A 17,514-nucleotide genomic window follows, 5' to 3' on the forward strand; every position below is an offset into this window, starting at 1 on the left:
CTATGTTTAAATGGAAACAAGGTTGATATACAAAGATGCACATAAGATTTTACAGATATGCTGAGATGCAACGCTTTTTAATCTAAAAATGGCAGCTCCTTGTTATGCAGTACTTGACAAAATTCAAATTGAAGATGGGCATCAAGCTGGTGTAGCATCACCAAATGAACTTAGTTGGTACATTCACTGTTGTACTTCATGATTGAATCTAGCTGCAATTACCACAAAACTCTTCACATGACTACAAAAGGAAGAGGCCCTTGCATATTCAAAAATTTATATATGATGGAGTCAGACTAGTACAGAATTACAGGATTATAAAAATTATAATTCATTATTAAAAACACCATTATTCTATTTCATCCATTCAAATGCCATGTCCAAATTTGCAGAATATGAAACAGGCCAGTCTAAACATGAGGGTAACTCTTAATTCATAGCAAGACTAGCTTGAAGGCAAATCCAACTAAAACACATCATGACTAGGTTTAAACCTAGTCAGCTATTTACATATTATAAATTAATTACTCGATATATTGCAATGTTTTATAAATATTGTAATGTTTGAACCTTAACACTATTTACATTGCTTTTTGTAACCACAAATTGTGATTTATACGTAAGAAAAAATATAGTCGTTTGTTTATTTTTTAGATTCGTACTAATACAAAAGGAACGGAGGAGGATGTATGTAAATGAAATATATAACCAAAAGTAAAATACATTATTCTTTATTTTTTGCGTTGTAAAGTTTAAAAATTTTTGCACCTCCATTTTGAAATTTTTAGATCCGCCACTGTATTCTGCAGTACACGAGCACGAACTTGGATGGTCTCACCAACTCCAGACAATGCCTACAAGATCCAGCAATTGAAAGTGAGTGGCAACAGCAATGAAGAGCTAGATGAACGTAGCAGCGTAGCCATATGTAGGCAGAAGTATAGATGAGAATTGGCGTCACACAAAATATAACTGATCTTAAAAACAGCTTAACTTGATTTATAATAGACTTAATTAATAATTTAATATGGCTCATTTAACTACTATAAAAATATTCATGAGCTTGAAATACCATAAAAATTTGAAAACTACCTTTTCTTAATGGTGATAATGGTAAAAAAAATCAAAATAAGTTGCAGACAATTAATGTGATAGATCAGGGGTGAATTGAAATAACCTTTGTCATAACAAGGGTAAAGTATCACACATTGCAGCACCCACCATCCCAATTGCACCCTAGGTGGAGAACTTTAAAGCATTGAGGTTATTCTAACAATAATGTTTTTCTATAAATGCCATCTTAAGAGTGAAGAAATTTCTAGATCAATAACCTCATCTCAAGCTTTAAAAAAACAATTCATGTCATAATGACAAATTATATAAATAAAGTTGCCTAAGTAAATACAAAACCATCAAAAGTATTATTTAAAATTAATATAAAAACACTATAATATAAAATCCAGCCAGTCACACACAGCATGATATATCTGCCAGGTAAATGTGGTATTGACACTAGTAGAATTGTCAACCTACCAGATAAAGAAAGATGTACACTGTTAGCACCGTCAACTGCAGAGAAAAGAAAGGAAAAAGATAACTCAGTAACAGCAGGTTGCTACACAACTTGACAGTAGAAGTTCAATGAGGAAAGGGCAAAAGGTCATCTGATATGGAACATTAGAATGACAGTTGGAGATTCATGAAAAGTGAGTACTAAGCCAAAATAACTAAAGAGGCCAATAGAAACCACATAAGATGCATACATACCATAGAGCTGCAAGTTACATGTCATAAACTAAAATTAAATTTATAAAGTACATATCATAAAGTTGTAAGGTACAAGTTTGAAATTTTGAACCTTGATTATGAAACAAATTATACACACACACACACAAAAGGGCAGCCCGGTGCACATTTGCATCCCTGCGAGGTGAGGGTCCGGGGAAGGGTCCCACCACACACACACACATAACTATAAAATTAAAATATATATCTTAAAAGTATACCAAACAATTATAAGGTAGTTCTGTAAATGTGTCAAAATAATAATAATAATAATAATAATAATAATAATAATAATAATAAATAAATAAATAAATAAATAAAATTATAAATTACAAATTTTGGTACAATTCAAGAGTTCATTTCTTATATCTGTAATGTACACGTCCTAAAAGTACAAGGTATATGATAATATACAAATTTGAATTTTAAACCTTGATTAATGAACAAATCACACACACAAATGATGAGTTTGAAATTTTGAAGGTACAGGTCTTAAGAGTATATAAAAATTAATTAAGTTACATGTTTGAAATTCAAACCCTAGTTATTTAACAAAACACATGGACCAAAAGTATGCTATTAGTAAGAGACCCTTAAAAATAACATAAACCTAACCTAATAGACTAGTATAACTAGTGATTCATAAAGTACAACTCCTGATAAGGGTTTGAAATCTTTGAATGTATCTAATCTTGTTAGAAAACCTACCTGAGAATATATCTTCACTGATATTTATAACACGAGAAGCCTTGCTTATACCATCACGTGTTATATTATCGAAAACATCTGGGTGTCCATAATGGCATAATGCAAGATATTTGGCACCAGATCATCAGTACTAAATAGAAGTGTAAAACCATAAACAAAGTCCCTTCTAAAAACAGCTTACTTCAGCGGATTAGACATGAAGGAAGCCAAAGAAGAAACACTGCATAACAATGGCAAAAATGGTCGAATGAAAATCAGTATAATTTTAAACAAGGAAAACTATGGAGTTTGGTGCGTGGGAATTGCAGACCAAGAGGACAGTGGCGGACCTAGAAATTTGACAATGGGGGGACAATTTTGATAATTCAACTAACATCAACCTATTTAAAAAAAACGGGTACACAATACAAGTAATTTGGGTTTGGTTGGGAAATAGGAATAAGGGAGTAGTCGAGTGGTATGGTTGAAATAAAACACCCCCCAAAAAAAAGGAGTGATGTTACAAGGGGGATTCGAATGCCATATTATCTTGTGATGTTAATTTCTTAGCAAATATTTTAGTCTTGCTATCTTGTGATGTTACCAGCATTCCACCAACGCACCAGCACAACTAATCAAGTTAACCAATAGACCAATTCATATCCAAACAACAATTCATACCCAAACAACCAATAATTCATACCCAAACAACAAATCCAAACATAACAAGGGACTCATCAATTCATACCCAAACAACCAACACTAGCAGAAATAGCATAACAAAAAACAAGGGTCTCATCAATAGCATAATTAACCACAAATTGGAACAAAAGTAGAAGATTAGGGTATTAGAAATTACGCTGCCCAATTAGTATGGGTGTAGACACCCATTTGTGTCTCCCCAAAACCAAACCCAGTGATGAATGCCTTGTGCGTTGTGTTATTATCGAATTAGGTGAAAGTGATTCGAAAGTCAAGTGTCGCGGTTTAGTTTTAATTAATTTCTTCTCTCTCTGTTTTTGAAAATGACTTTATTTATTTGAAAATGTCCATTTCAGTTTATTTTGGTCCATGATAAGGGTCCAATAATGGTGTAGTTGGATGGAGCTCGAAAAGACCTTTCCAACGATATATTATAAGCCCAATTCCGATGAATATTAAGGAAGTTATGGCCAAAATGCTAAACTGGGCCCGGTGTTCTATTTTAATACGGCCCAATGTTCTAGAGGAGGGCCCAATATTAATTATTATTCCTAAAATTATTAGGATTAATTATAGTTTTCTAGAAGTTTCTAGAAAGTTCTTTTTAATTCCAATATTGATAGGTTTAATAATTAATTATCTTTTAAAGGTTTTTATTTGGAATAAAATATTGTTTTATTATCTTAAAATATGTATTTTATCTTCTGTACGGATTTCGTAGATCAAGTTGATTAAAGATCGGATTCCGTGTGAAGAAAAACGCGCTTATACAGGCTGTCGCCAGACGACAAGTCCCTGTCGCCTTGCGACAGAGTTAATTCCTGGCGACAGCGTGGAGTTTTATTCCTTATCAAATTCCGTGATTTTCCGGATTATTTTCATTATAAATAGCGTCCGAACTCCTGTTTTCAGAATCATCAATCACTATCAATTCTTATTCTTTTCTCTCTTGAGCAATTCATGCTTTCTTTCTCTCTTTTTCTAAGCTAGTTTTTACATACAATATTCCGCATACATTAGACTTAGAGTCATCTAGCCAAGTTCGAAGTTGCCTTCTCCCTAGACGTGCAAGGTTTGATAATTTCTGAGGGTTTGGTCCAAATCTAGTCTAAACTTTATTTAATTTGATTTCAATTTAATTCTTTAATTGTTCTTTATTATTTTCATTGAAGTTTACTAACTTGTGTATTTTGTTATTAGAAAGAGGTACGAGGCTTCAAAGTAAGTAGATTAGCTTACTCCCTATTTCTTTCACAATGTAGATCGCATGCTTATTATTGTTTATTAATTCCTAGTATCATGTTAGGATGCTTTTAATGCTTTCTAGAATCATGTTAGGATGTGTTTTTTGCTTTCTAGAACCATGTTTAGGGTGCCTTTAATCTTTTCTAATATCATGTTAGTACCATGTTAGGTTTAAAGCTTTGATCTTTATTGCTTAGTGACATGCTAGGATTTGTTATTAATCTTGTTAGTATCATGCCTAGGATCTTGCTATTATTATCAAGCTTTATTATGCCTTATCATGCTATTATCATCGTTATTGTTATTATGATTATTATTGCTTATTATTATGTTGCTTGATATATATTATTGTTATTGCTTGATCACGCCTTTTATGCAGGTTTAAAGGGAATTTGTACTTGAAATCACGCTTAATAAGATAATTATTAATTTTTTTTAGGCTAATGTGATTTTAACTCAAGTGATCGCCAATAATAGTTTATCTGTGCATTAATTTCAGCCAACATAGATAAACAGGGTAGGTTTAACATAATGTTTGTATGTTATTCGAAAAGCGCGCATGAATACGAGCAGAACAAAGTAGAGGCCTATTTTATAGGGCGGGTCCTTTCTTTTGTAGATTGGATTCATACCCTCATCCCCGGACCCTGTTTGGTTCAAGACCTTATGGAGTAGTTGATGGTCCTTTTGGATTGTCTTTTGGGTACAAGTTCCTTAAAACTTGTTGGCGACTCTTTTTGCTCTTTGTCTTTCCCTTTGGAACGCCACCGTACTTTAGTGTATGATCACAGTGGGGTTCAAGTTTGGGGTTATCATAATGCTTGAAATATTCCCTACAGTTTTTGGCGACTCCGCTGGGGAGGATTTCTATTTATATTCCTGAAATTTATTAAATTTTGGCAATTATTTAGAATGAGCGGATGAGACTCGAAAAATTCTAAGTATTTCATGTGCGTGATTTGATTAACATTATTGTCATATGCATTAAAAGCTCCTCATGGGAGTACCCCATGAGTCAATCCATAGGAATTTCACACGTAGGAAATTTGGGAAATATCTTTCATGACTAGAATCGAAAAGATAATACGAAATCTGGAAAATTCGAAGAACACAGAAACTTGCCAAGGCATGTAGGAACTAGCGTCTAGAAAACAGGACTTGTCGCCCGTAAAAAGTTTCTGTCGCCTGGCGACAGTTCTGTCGCTTGGCGACAAGAGCTTTTTTGCGGCGACAGTCCCTGTAGTCTGGCGCCAAGTTCTTCCAATACCGAGCCAGGGGTCTGTCTTCTTGCTTTGACCATTTCTAGTGTTGTTGGCTTGATTTTGCTTATTGATTGAGTCATTTTCTCACTTTTCTGAACCCATATGTGTTCTACATATGGATATAACCCTCTGGGGGTTCCTGCTTCGCCTTCCCAATGGAATATTCCACTATCTTGTGCAAAGTTCAGATTTGGGGACGTGTAAGTTTTGTGAATCCACCAAACCATGGCGTCGAGTTCGATTTCATCACGAACTCGCGGAATCTTGTCCATTCGCTCCAACCCTCCCGGTAGGCTTGTGTGCAATGCATGTGGATTCTTAACCATGGACCTTTTTGACTTAACCCATATCCTCGAACTTTAGAGAACTAGAGCCATGGTTAGGTTGCAAACTCATCATGTTGTGACTATGTGAACTACTTGTACCTTTTGCTTGTATATATTATATGTGTGTTAACCGTTTGTTTGACTTGTGTTCAAGACTAATAAATTGACTAATGACTAAAAGGAATTTGTCTAATTAATTAATTAATTAATCTTGAATTAATTAAAGACTAATAATTTAATCAATTCGACTTAGTACGACTTCAGGCATGTCCATTTAGAGTAAAATTACTGGAAACAGTCCAGATTAATGTTCCAGCAATGGCACAGGAGTTTGGATTGTGGCGCTGCAATTTAGTGTCTGTCGCCTGGCGACAATTTTGTCGTCTGGCGACAGGCTCTAAACAGCGGCGACAGTTCTGTTGTTTTAGCGACAGTCCAGTTTTCTTACTTGAGTCACCACGACGAGTCTAATTAATAGTCTACTAATCGGATTAATCAGTTTGTTCATATTTCAAACCATGTTCAAGTCTTTAATTGAGTTTAGGCATTTAAAAGTCCCATGGTCACACACTAGTAGTCAACGCATGTCACTCACATACACATAAAGCACACACATAACATGTTTGTCACGTTATAACCATGTTTAGAGAGTCTTGAATGCGTGTTTTCCGTCATTTTTTTTGGGGGGGTAAGTCGGATATTAATCCTCCAATTTAATTTCCCTTAATATATATATAATATATACCCCATCATTTTTTTTTATTTTTAATCTTTTAAACATAAAGTCAAGTCAATTAGAGTCAAATATTAAAACAAATATGGTTTAAATTACAGCGCGTGGTCAAGGAAGGAATTGAAGGGCGGTTAATCAAAGACAACACTTTTGTTCAAGTCTTACTTTTCGACAAACCAATCGGTAGGAAAAGGAAGGCTAAAAAGGCAATGGCTAGTCAAGAAGAACTTAATGAAGTCAGGGGATAGGTAGCCAACTTGGCTGAGATGTTGCAAAACCTATCGCTGCAAATAAGTAACCTTGAGAAACAGAAACAAATGGACCTAATCCAGGAAAGTTTGGGCAAGCTATCCAACGATTTCATATTTCAAGAGATTAGCTCCCAAGAGGTCTCGGTGGATAAGGATCTTCTTCCACAAAAATTCAATCCCAACGACATCCCTAAGTTCAAGGCTATGGATAATCCTTATTTTCATTTAAGGGCTTTTGAAATTGTAATGAGCATTAAGGGGATAGATAGAAAAGCTTTTCATTCTGTGTTTTCATTATCCTTAGAGGCTGTATGTCAACAGTGGTACTTTTCACTTGATAAAGAAAAGACCTCTAGTTGGGAATCTATTGTGAGCGCTTTCATTGAAAGGTATAAATGCAATATACAAGTTGAAACCGATCACAGAGAATTAGAAATGCTGAAACAAAAAGAAAATGAGGGTTTTACCTCTTTCTTCAATAAATGGATGGAAACCACTGCAAAAATGGTCGAAGTGCCTAGTGAAAAGGAATCCGTTAGGATGTTCATTAAGAACCTCCAAGAAAAATATTCCAAGCATCTCAAATACCAAAGCAACCCGAATACTTTCAAAGCAGTATATGATATTGGAATCAACATTGAGGATGACCTCACTAAACAGAAAATTGCTAGTAACAACTCAAGTAGTGGCTGGAAAAATAAGAAGAACGACAATCCTTCTTCATCCAAATCCACCCACTCAAATAATGTTAGTACTTTTCCTCTTAATGAAGTATTAGCAATGAATAATAACCAAGGACAAAAGAAACCATTTAGGAAGAACTATACTCCTATTGGTATGAGTTATGACACCGCGTTCGATCGTTTACATGCAAAAGGTCTTATAACTCCCATTGGACCATTTGGAGATCCACCTGTCGAAAGGAGAACGGCTAGCTGGAACCCAAATGCACATTGCAAATATCACCAAGGTAGAGGACATCCTACAGAAAATTGTTGGAGGTTAAAGGAAGCCATTCAAGATTTGATTGATAGTAACAAGCTCCCATTACCTCCTGCAAGTAAGAAGCCAAGTATTAATACTGCACCACTATCGGATTCTTTGGCTATTTCCGACGAAGAAAACCAAGAGGATCCATCTAGTCTCATAGAGCCTATCGAGACCATTGAAGAAGAAATCTTTGAAGATGCTCTCGAATCCTCCGGTCAGGAACCCGCGACTAAGCAAGAAGTATTGGCATTAACGTTAGTACTTTCAGAATTGAAAGAATTTATGTCACAAACCTTCGAAGCTATAAAAGAGCAAAATGACTTGCTTAAGCGAAAGAAACCATTTTCTTTCCAAGTAATTGACACCCCCAAAAAGAACAATAAGAAGTACACTCCAATTGGGACGTCATACACAAACATATTCAAAATGCTCTTCGAGAATGGAAAAATCCAACCCCTCGAGCCAAGACCATTTGAATCGCTGAAAAGGACAGAAAAATATTACTGTGCATATCATCAATCAGGAAGACATACAATAGAGCAATGCTTTAAGTTTAAAGATTTGGTTCAACGTTTGATTGATGAGAAAAAGTTAGTTCAACTTCCACAGGACGCCATGATAAATAGAGTATGGGACAGTGATAATGAGGATGTTTACCTTAAAGACGTTGAAGAAACTCCTCTATCAACAATATACCCAGTAAGTGACATTTGGGATGAGGAGGATTCACCTATAGATGTCCTCACTAGGTCCGGGAGAATACAACCTCCCATTTTAACGCAACCCATACCTTCTATCCAGCAAATTCCCATGCCTATTATAGAAGACAACGATGTTGTCAAGCAGCTAAAAAAGACTAAGGTAGAGATGAATGTATGGAAACTCTTAGCCACGTCTCGAGAACATAGAATAGCAGTTATGGATGCACTGGCTAAAATAGGCATAGATTCGGACACCACTCCTGAGGGACTTGCAAACTTCCTCACGAGTGATCTCCCAAGTCCAATTAATTTGGTCACTTTTTCAGATAGAGATCTACCCCCGGAAGGTGACAAACACAATAAAGCTCTAAATCTCACAGTCATATGCAAAAGAATGAATGTCCCTATGACCCTTGTTGATAACGGTTCGGCAATTAACGTATGCCCACTTAGAACCGCCAGAATGCTGGGAATAAGAGATGAGGATTTATCCCCATCAACCCAAGGAATAAGAGCCTATGATAATTCACGACGACAAGCATTAGGGACAATTACTATGAATATAACAGCAGGCGCAATTGAACATGCCACTACATTTCAGGTAGTAGATATCAAAGCTTCTTTTAACCTGCTATTAGGACGCCCTTGGCTTCATGATCTAAAGGCCGTCCCTTCATTTCTCCATCAACAAGTAAAGGCTATAGTTGGAGGCATTCCAATCACCATTGATGCTTCATCTATGAGGATCAAAACGGTAGAAAATCCTCTAATTAATGTGGAACACGATGAAAATGACGAAGATTTGTGGGGCTTTAGCGAAGAGGTCTCCTTAATAGAGGAAGACGAAAGGACCCCTCTTCATTATGACCTCCACTCGAACATGGTGACAAATTCTATCCTAAGAAAACAAGGACACTTTCCCGGAATGACTCTAGGAAAGAAAAAAGGAATAGCTAAACATATGGGTTTACCTGGCCTTCCTAAACTGGATACTTTCGGACTTGGCTTCGAACCAATTCGCGAAGACCTTAAACGAGCCCAGGAAAAATTAAAGGCACAAAGAAATGCCCGCATACAAAAAAGGGAAATACCCATGGACCAATATCCTCTCACTTTAAATGGGCAATTTATAAGAGAAGGAGAGGATTACCCTTGTCATGAATTTCCCGAACCTTTTGTTGTGAATGGTATAAGGCAGCCTGGATTTGAAATCTTTCTGGATTGTTGTTTCCTAGACGAGATCCCAGCTCCAACATATAAGGAAAAAGCACCTCCTTGTTTCGACTTTAATGTCATGGGACTCCTCTTTGGAAGGGAAAAGAATGAACCAAAACATGTGGAGGATAATTCATCGCTTATCCAAGCAGTCCTCCAAAGTGAAAACTTCGATCCCTCCAAACTTATCACTCCCATAGAAGATCAAGAGCGTGGATGGCGCAAGACGGTGAGAATCGTTACTACAAGTGGAAGGAAGGTTTCAATAACTATAGGACAAGGACCAATTTTCGAAGAGTCGTCTGAGTCAGAATCTGAGTTAGAGTCTCCCCCTATCGAGTCTTCTAAGTCTTTAGTTGTATCATCTTCATCTTCTTTTCCTACTCCTAAGATAGTTAGTAATCAAGTCCTGACGGATATTTCCTTATTCGATGTAATGATTTCCGAGTTTAATAATATGTCTTCTTCCCCTTATTTCTCTTGTTTTTCTTTATCTAAAGATGACGAACATTGCTTAACTAATGATGAAAATGACAAATAAATTATTAAAGCAATGGAAACACTTGAAAATAAGACGCCAGTAATTGAAGATACAGAAACGGTTGATATCTCAAAAGATCCAACCATTAAAAGAGAAGTTAAAATCGGACTAACATTAAACAAAGAAGAAAGAACCGATTTAATAAATCTACTTAAAGAGTTTATCGATGTATTTGCTTGGTCATACGAAGATATGCCAGGCATTAATAGAGAAATAGCTCAACACACTATACCATTAATTCCAGGAATGAAACCTGTAAAACAAAAGTTACGTCGAATGAAACCCGACGTAGCCCTTAAAATAAAAGAAGAAGTACAAAAACAAATAACTGCAGGTTTTATCCGGGTATCCAAATACGCCGAATGGGTCGCCAATGTAGTCCCAGTTCCGAAAAAAGATGGTAGAGTTCGAATGTGTGTCGACTATCGAGATTTAAACAAGGCAAGTCCAAAGGACGACTTCCCTTTGCCACACATCGATATTTTGGTAGATAACACAGCAAACCATGCACTTCTCTCGTTTATGGATGGATACGCAGGATACAATCAAATCCTCATGGTCGAAGAAGATATGGAGAAAAGAATATTCATAACACCTTGGGGTACTTATTGCTACACGGTAATGCCATTCGGGTTGAAAAACGCAGGTGCCACCTACCAACGAGCAGCAACTGCCCTACTCCATGATATGATGCATAAAGAAGTAGAAGTCTATGTGGATGATATGATTGTAAAATCAAAAGATCGTCAAGGACACCCAATAGCCTTAAAGAAATTCTTTGAAAGGTTAAGAAAATACAACATGAGGTTAAACCCCTCTAAATGTGCTTTTGGGGTCACTTCAGGGAAACTTTTGGGCTATGTCTTAAGTTCTCGAGGAATAGAAATAGATCCCACAAAGATTAAAGCGATCATGTCCATGCCACCGCCCAAAACTGAAAAACAAATTCGAGGATTTATTGGCCGGTTACAATACATAAGTAGGTTCATATCCAAGTTAACCACAATATGCGAGCCAATATTCAAAAAGCTTAAGAAAAATGTACCAATCATATGGGACGATGAGTGTCAAAAAGCCTTTGAAAAGATCAAAGCCTATCTCGCGAATCCTCCCTATTAGCTCCAGCACTCCCCGGAATACCCTTAAGACTATACTTAACCGTCACAAAGGAAACAATGGGGGCTATGCTCGCACAAGAGGTAGAAAGCAAGGAAAATGCTATTTACTATCTGAGTAAAAAAAATGCTTAAGTATGAAACACGCTACACACCGTTGGAAAAGTTGTGCCTCGCATTAGTATGGGCCACAACTAAATTAAGACATTACATGCTCGTGCATACTGTCTATGTAGTCTCACGAATGGATCCCTTAAAGTATCTATTCGAAAGATCTACACTTAATGGACGAATCTCAAGATGGATAGTAAATTTAGCTCAATTTGACATAAGGTTTATGCCTCAAAAAGCAATTAAAGGATCAGTGGTCTCGGATTTTCTAGCAGATTTCCCAATAGAAGATTTAACACCCTTAGAAGAGAATGAATTCCCGGACGAAAATTTAATGATGACGGAGGATGACACATGGACTCTATATTTTGACGGAGCCTCAAACCAAAAGGGGTGCGGCGTAGGAGTCTTATTAGTATCACCTAAGGAAGAACATGTTCCTATATCCATCAAATTAGATTTCGACGTCACTAACAACGCAGCTGAATATGAAGCATGCGTGGTAGGCCTCGAAACCGCTTTAGCCTTAGGCGTGAAAAAACTCCGGATATTTGGAGATTCATCCCTAATCATCAATCAAATTTCCAAAAGATGGAAAGTTAGGAGTGAGAGTCTAGCTCCTTACCAGACATATTTGGAAACTCTTACCGATCAACTGGAAAAGGTAGAATACACTTACCTACCTAGAGAGGAAAACCAATTCGCCGACGCCCTGGCAAGATTAGCCTCAATGGTTAGAATACCTAAAGAAATTGAACAAATGCCTTTAACCATAGAGAAAAGGCATAAACCAGCATACATCCAAGCCATAGAGGACGATGAAATAATTCAAGAAGAAGAACCAGAGGAGGAACCATGGTTCGTAGATATATTGAATTATGTCACCAAAGGAGAATATCCTCCTCATGCTGACAAAAGAGCGAAAAGAGCATTAAGGCTCTTAGCTTCCCAGTTTGTACTCATAGGAAATGAACTACACAAAAGGGTACCTAAGGGACGAGCTCTATTATGTGTAGGTAAAAAGGATGCTCAAAAGGCTATGAGAGTTATCCATGAGGGTATATGCGGAACACATGTTAACGGCAAAATGCTAGTCCAAAAGATAATGCGAGAAGGATATTACTGGACTACCATGAACAAAGATTGTCATCAATATGTAAAAAGATGCCCCAAGTGTCAAATTTATGCAAATTTGCAACATATCCCACCATCTCTTCTCTACACCTATACTTCACCATGGCCTTTCTCTACATGGGGAATAGACATAATTGGAAGAATTACACCCCCAGGAACAGGAGGTCACGAATACATCTTGGTTGCAATAGATTACTTCACAAAGTGGGTGGAAGCACAATCATACGCTAAACTCACCGCCAAACATGTAGCACTCTTTATCGAAAGAAACATAATTTGTCGATACGGAGTCCCACATGAGATGATAAGTGACAATGGAACTCACTTTCAAGCGGAATGCGAAGAATTGCTGCAAAAGTATGGTATTCAACATCACCATTCTTCCCCGTATAGACCTCAAGCAAATGGGGCAGTTGAGGCTGCTAATAAGAATCTGAAAACAATCATCGAGAAAATGACTGAAAATTATAAAGATTGGCCTGACAAACTTCACTTCGCACTGTGGGGTTATCGCACGTCAATCCGAACATCAACAGGAAATACGCCATTCAATCTAGTATACGGGATGGATGCCGTACAACCTGTAGAATTAGAAATACCTTCTTTACGCATTGCGTTAGAAAGTAAACTCGATGAAGTTGAGTGGACCAGAGCGCGATATGAAGAGCTAATCCTACTCGATGAAAAACGACTAGAAGCTCTACACCATACCCAATGTTATCAAACCCGCATGGCTAGACATTTCAACAAAAAGGTCAAGACTAGAAATATCAAGGTTGGGGACTTGGTATTAAAAGCATTAAGGAAAAACGTTTTAGACCCAAGAGGCAAATTCCGGCCTAATTGGTCTGGACCATATATTGTCAAAACAATCCTGTCAGGAGGCGCGGCTAAATTAATTGATATGGATGGCAATGAATTTTCAAACATGACAAACCTTGACCAACTTAAGAAATACTACCCATAAATACTTGAGGAAACACTCAAGAGAGCTACGTTTGGCCTGATTCCTTACATAAAGGATACGTAGGCAACCCGAATAGGGTGCGGCCACTTTAATTCCTTCAAATCCTGTATCCCCGAAGCAAAAAATGCACGTCTGTAAAGTTTCAAGACTGGCGCCAGAACACAAACTCTGTCGCCAGACGACAATTTTGTCGCTAGGCGACAGAGCTAAATTGTCGGCGACAGTGCCTCAGATAACAGCGCCAATCTCCTGCAAGAGTCTGGACAAGTTTCATGAATTCTGGAAATTTTTTCGACTCCCGTACTCGAATTAATTATCCGAAAAATAAGTGTTGTAATTGTTTTCATTGCTTTAATTGAAAGTTAATTAAAATAAAAGCTGAAATTTATTGATTAATAAAGAAAGTACATTATTGATAAAATAAAAGCTGAAAAATTAACTAAAGCAAATTAATTTTGTCTAATAAATCAAAAGGAAAGCAATGTGCTAGTCTTTTTTCTCTTTCTTCATTCTTTTCTAATTTGTGTCTTCTTTCTCTTCCTCTTGATCCATAACTTTCGCTAGGAGACAACCGTTAGAAGATCTACACTCTATTTTAGTATGGATAGTTTCTCCTTCCGCTAGGACTCCATGTTTCTTCTCTACCCAAGTTTCCTTCTTAGTAGAGTCGACCTTTCTTTTCCTTGATTTTTCTTAGCACTTTTCTTTCTAGGCATAATAGGAGTCTTGAACTCAATTCTTTCCCCTAGACGCTCTTTAGCGGGAACTTTCTTGTCACCTATACGGTCCTTCACATTGGTCTTTTCAACTGTAACTTGAGGCTTTTGAAATCTTCCATCAAGCCACTGCTTTACTTTATTTGACAAGCATGGTGGTTCCTTATGGGTAATCACCTCCCATAAAGGCCTACCACTCCAGTATCCATCAAAGCGCTCAATCTCTTGTGACACAGGAAATTCATAAGGGCGGCGAAGATCTCCTGTAGGGATAGTTTGTGCAAGACCATATTGTCTCATGACTCTACAAGGGAAATAAAAGGTTAGTCTTGACAAGCTCGGGAGACGACAATATGCTTGGTTACTACAACCAATCATCGCCTCGATCTTCCACCAAGGAACAACCCAGCTTATGGTAAAATCACCGGCAGCAAACACCTTGCTCCACTCACGGCGACAAATTTTCAAGAATCGCTTCTTTCGGCGGATTATGCAGTTTGGAACATATGTATGAATGTCATCAGGGGGATTAATAAGCTTCAATCTCTCCATGAGCCATATCTGCAAAATATATGTTTAAATTAATATTACAGTGTAAAAATAATATGCTTTAGTTCTTGACAATTAATAATAATATTATTTCATACCTGTAATAAAATTGGAGAACCCCTAAAAGGCGCTTTTGGATTTTTTCTCAATGCATCTAACCATAGCATAGTCTCTCCAACAATTAATGGCATTGGATTTCTCCTAGATTCAACTTGTTCTATAACAGATATAATTATTGATTGCCCTTCATTATCTTTACCGCTCACTAAGAGCAATTGATTAAATAAACAATAAAGGAAAGCTCTCCTCTTATATAATGCGGAAATCGGGATTGGGATTATCATAAAAATAATGTGCAAATTCTGTCAAATTAACTACATTCCCATGCACTATGTGCTTTAAAGCCGTCCCCCTCAAATCAAAGAAGTGCTCAAAATCTTTATAGTAATATTCATTGATTCTAGGCATTACCGCAAGGTCCGTGGAATAATAACCTATGATGGCTCCAAATTCTTCCGGTAAAGGACATATTTCATCATGAAAAAATCTAAAACAATGAGTATCAATGTTCCAATAATCTATGGCAGAATATATAAAATCAATATCAAGAATCATCCCCTTGACCCCAAACATACCCCCCATATGAGAAAGATCTAATGCTTTTCTATCTTTAGCAGTTAAGTGACGACACCATTCATCCATGTACCCACATAAGGTTCTTTTAGCTAGAGACATGATTACTAGTTAATTTAACTATTTGATAAGCTGATCGAATTATGCAGTACACGGTTTATTTGGGGGCTATTTATAACCTTTTCTGCACGACAGACTTCCATTCCTGTAGGAAATAGGAAAACGCGTCTGTCGCCAGGCGACAAAATTGTCGCGCGGCGACAGAGGCTGTCGCGTGGCGACAGAGCCTGTCGCGTGGCGACAGATTGGATTACGCGGCGCCAGTACTTTCCTTAATAGCGTCACCTATTGCGCGTAGGAAACCGTGTTTTTACGTATCTGATTTCGACTTTGACTTGACTTACTGTTTTATTCCTTTTCTCATAACCTTAATAATAATAATAATAATAATAATAATAATAATATTATTATTATTATTACCATTATTATTATTATTATTATTATTATTATTATTATTATTATTATTATTATTATTATTACCATTATTATTATTATTATCATTATGACCATTATTATTATTATTGTCAATATTATTATTATTATAATAATAAAGCTTAATTTTAAGCTTGCTCTCATTTTTCCTTTTTTCTTTTTGGGGGAGAGAGTCGGTACCCTCCATTAATATTAAAAATGACGGAAAAATTTTGCGCAAAAATTACACTTTTCCACACACAATGCATACATTATAACAACAAACTAAGTAAAATGTTTAATAAATAACGAAATAAAGTGCATATATACAAGTGTTTGGTACATGAGTCGCATAAATACACTGGGCAAAGTCCTACAAAAGTCAAATATAAAACAAGTACAGGTACAACTATGGTGCTGGAGGTCGCGAGGAATACCAAATGTATCAAAAAATGCCCTACTCCGTGGAGTATGTCCATCATCGTCCCCTGGACCACCAGATGACGCAAACTGCAGCTCAGGACCAGGCCACCTAACCTCACCCTGAAACCCGACAGAAAGAGGCTGGGGCTGCAAGGGCTGCTGCGACGATGAGCCAAACTCGTATGTCCCACCACCCATCCCACCTCGAACGGTCGGTCCGGTCGGAATGTCCTCAGGTGATGACGCTGAATCCTCTACAGCGGCGGCCTCAGAACGACCACCTCGGCCATTAGAAGTAGTCCGACGACGCCTCGAGTCAGACCTAGTAGTCTCCCTCCTAGGCTCGGGCCTCGATCGAGTGCGTGGAGAAGGAATAGGCTGCCCCTGCAAAAGTAAATCCAAGTTAGCAAATACACCAAAAATAAAGCCAAAAACAGTGAAAGTAAATAATACCTCCTCAGCGTCGTTGCTACGACAGGTAGCACGGTTCCGCAACCTCACAAGCTGGCTGCGAAAGGCGTCGATGCACCTGGCCATAGCCGTCACCACCTCGCGAGAGAACTGTCGAAATAATCAAAGTCAAAATAATGAATATAAAGCCAATATGAGGATGACATAAAATAGCCTAACTACTTACTCGAGTCTGGTGACGAGGAATAGACCGCTCCACAAACTGCTCACCCTCTAGAGCGGGCGGAATGAGCTCCTCGATCGGTCCATACGTACCCTGGTAGCGTATAGACATCCTCGGAGGAATGAACTCCCTAGGACCAGCCTGCTAAGAGTAAAAAGTCAGAAAATACTTGGGGGGCTACCTAAGGCAAAAAAAAAAACTAACTAAACAAATAAAAGCGTACCGCTGCCTCCTCTGAAGGGACAGGAGCCGGCGCCAGCAATGGTAGCAGATCCTCCTCATAGCTCTGCTCAAGAAGAATATGGGACCTCCAATGAGTACCC

Source organism: Chenopodium album, chromosome 21 (assembly GCF_948465745.1).
Source record: "Chenopodium album chromosome 21, dcCheAlbu1.1, whole genome shotgun sequence".
In the NCBI taxonomy this organism is placed as follows: Eukaryota; Viridiplantae; Streptophyta; class Magnoliopsida; order Caryophyllales; family Amaranthaceae; genus Chenopodium; species Chenopodium album.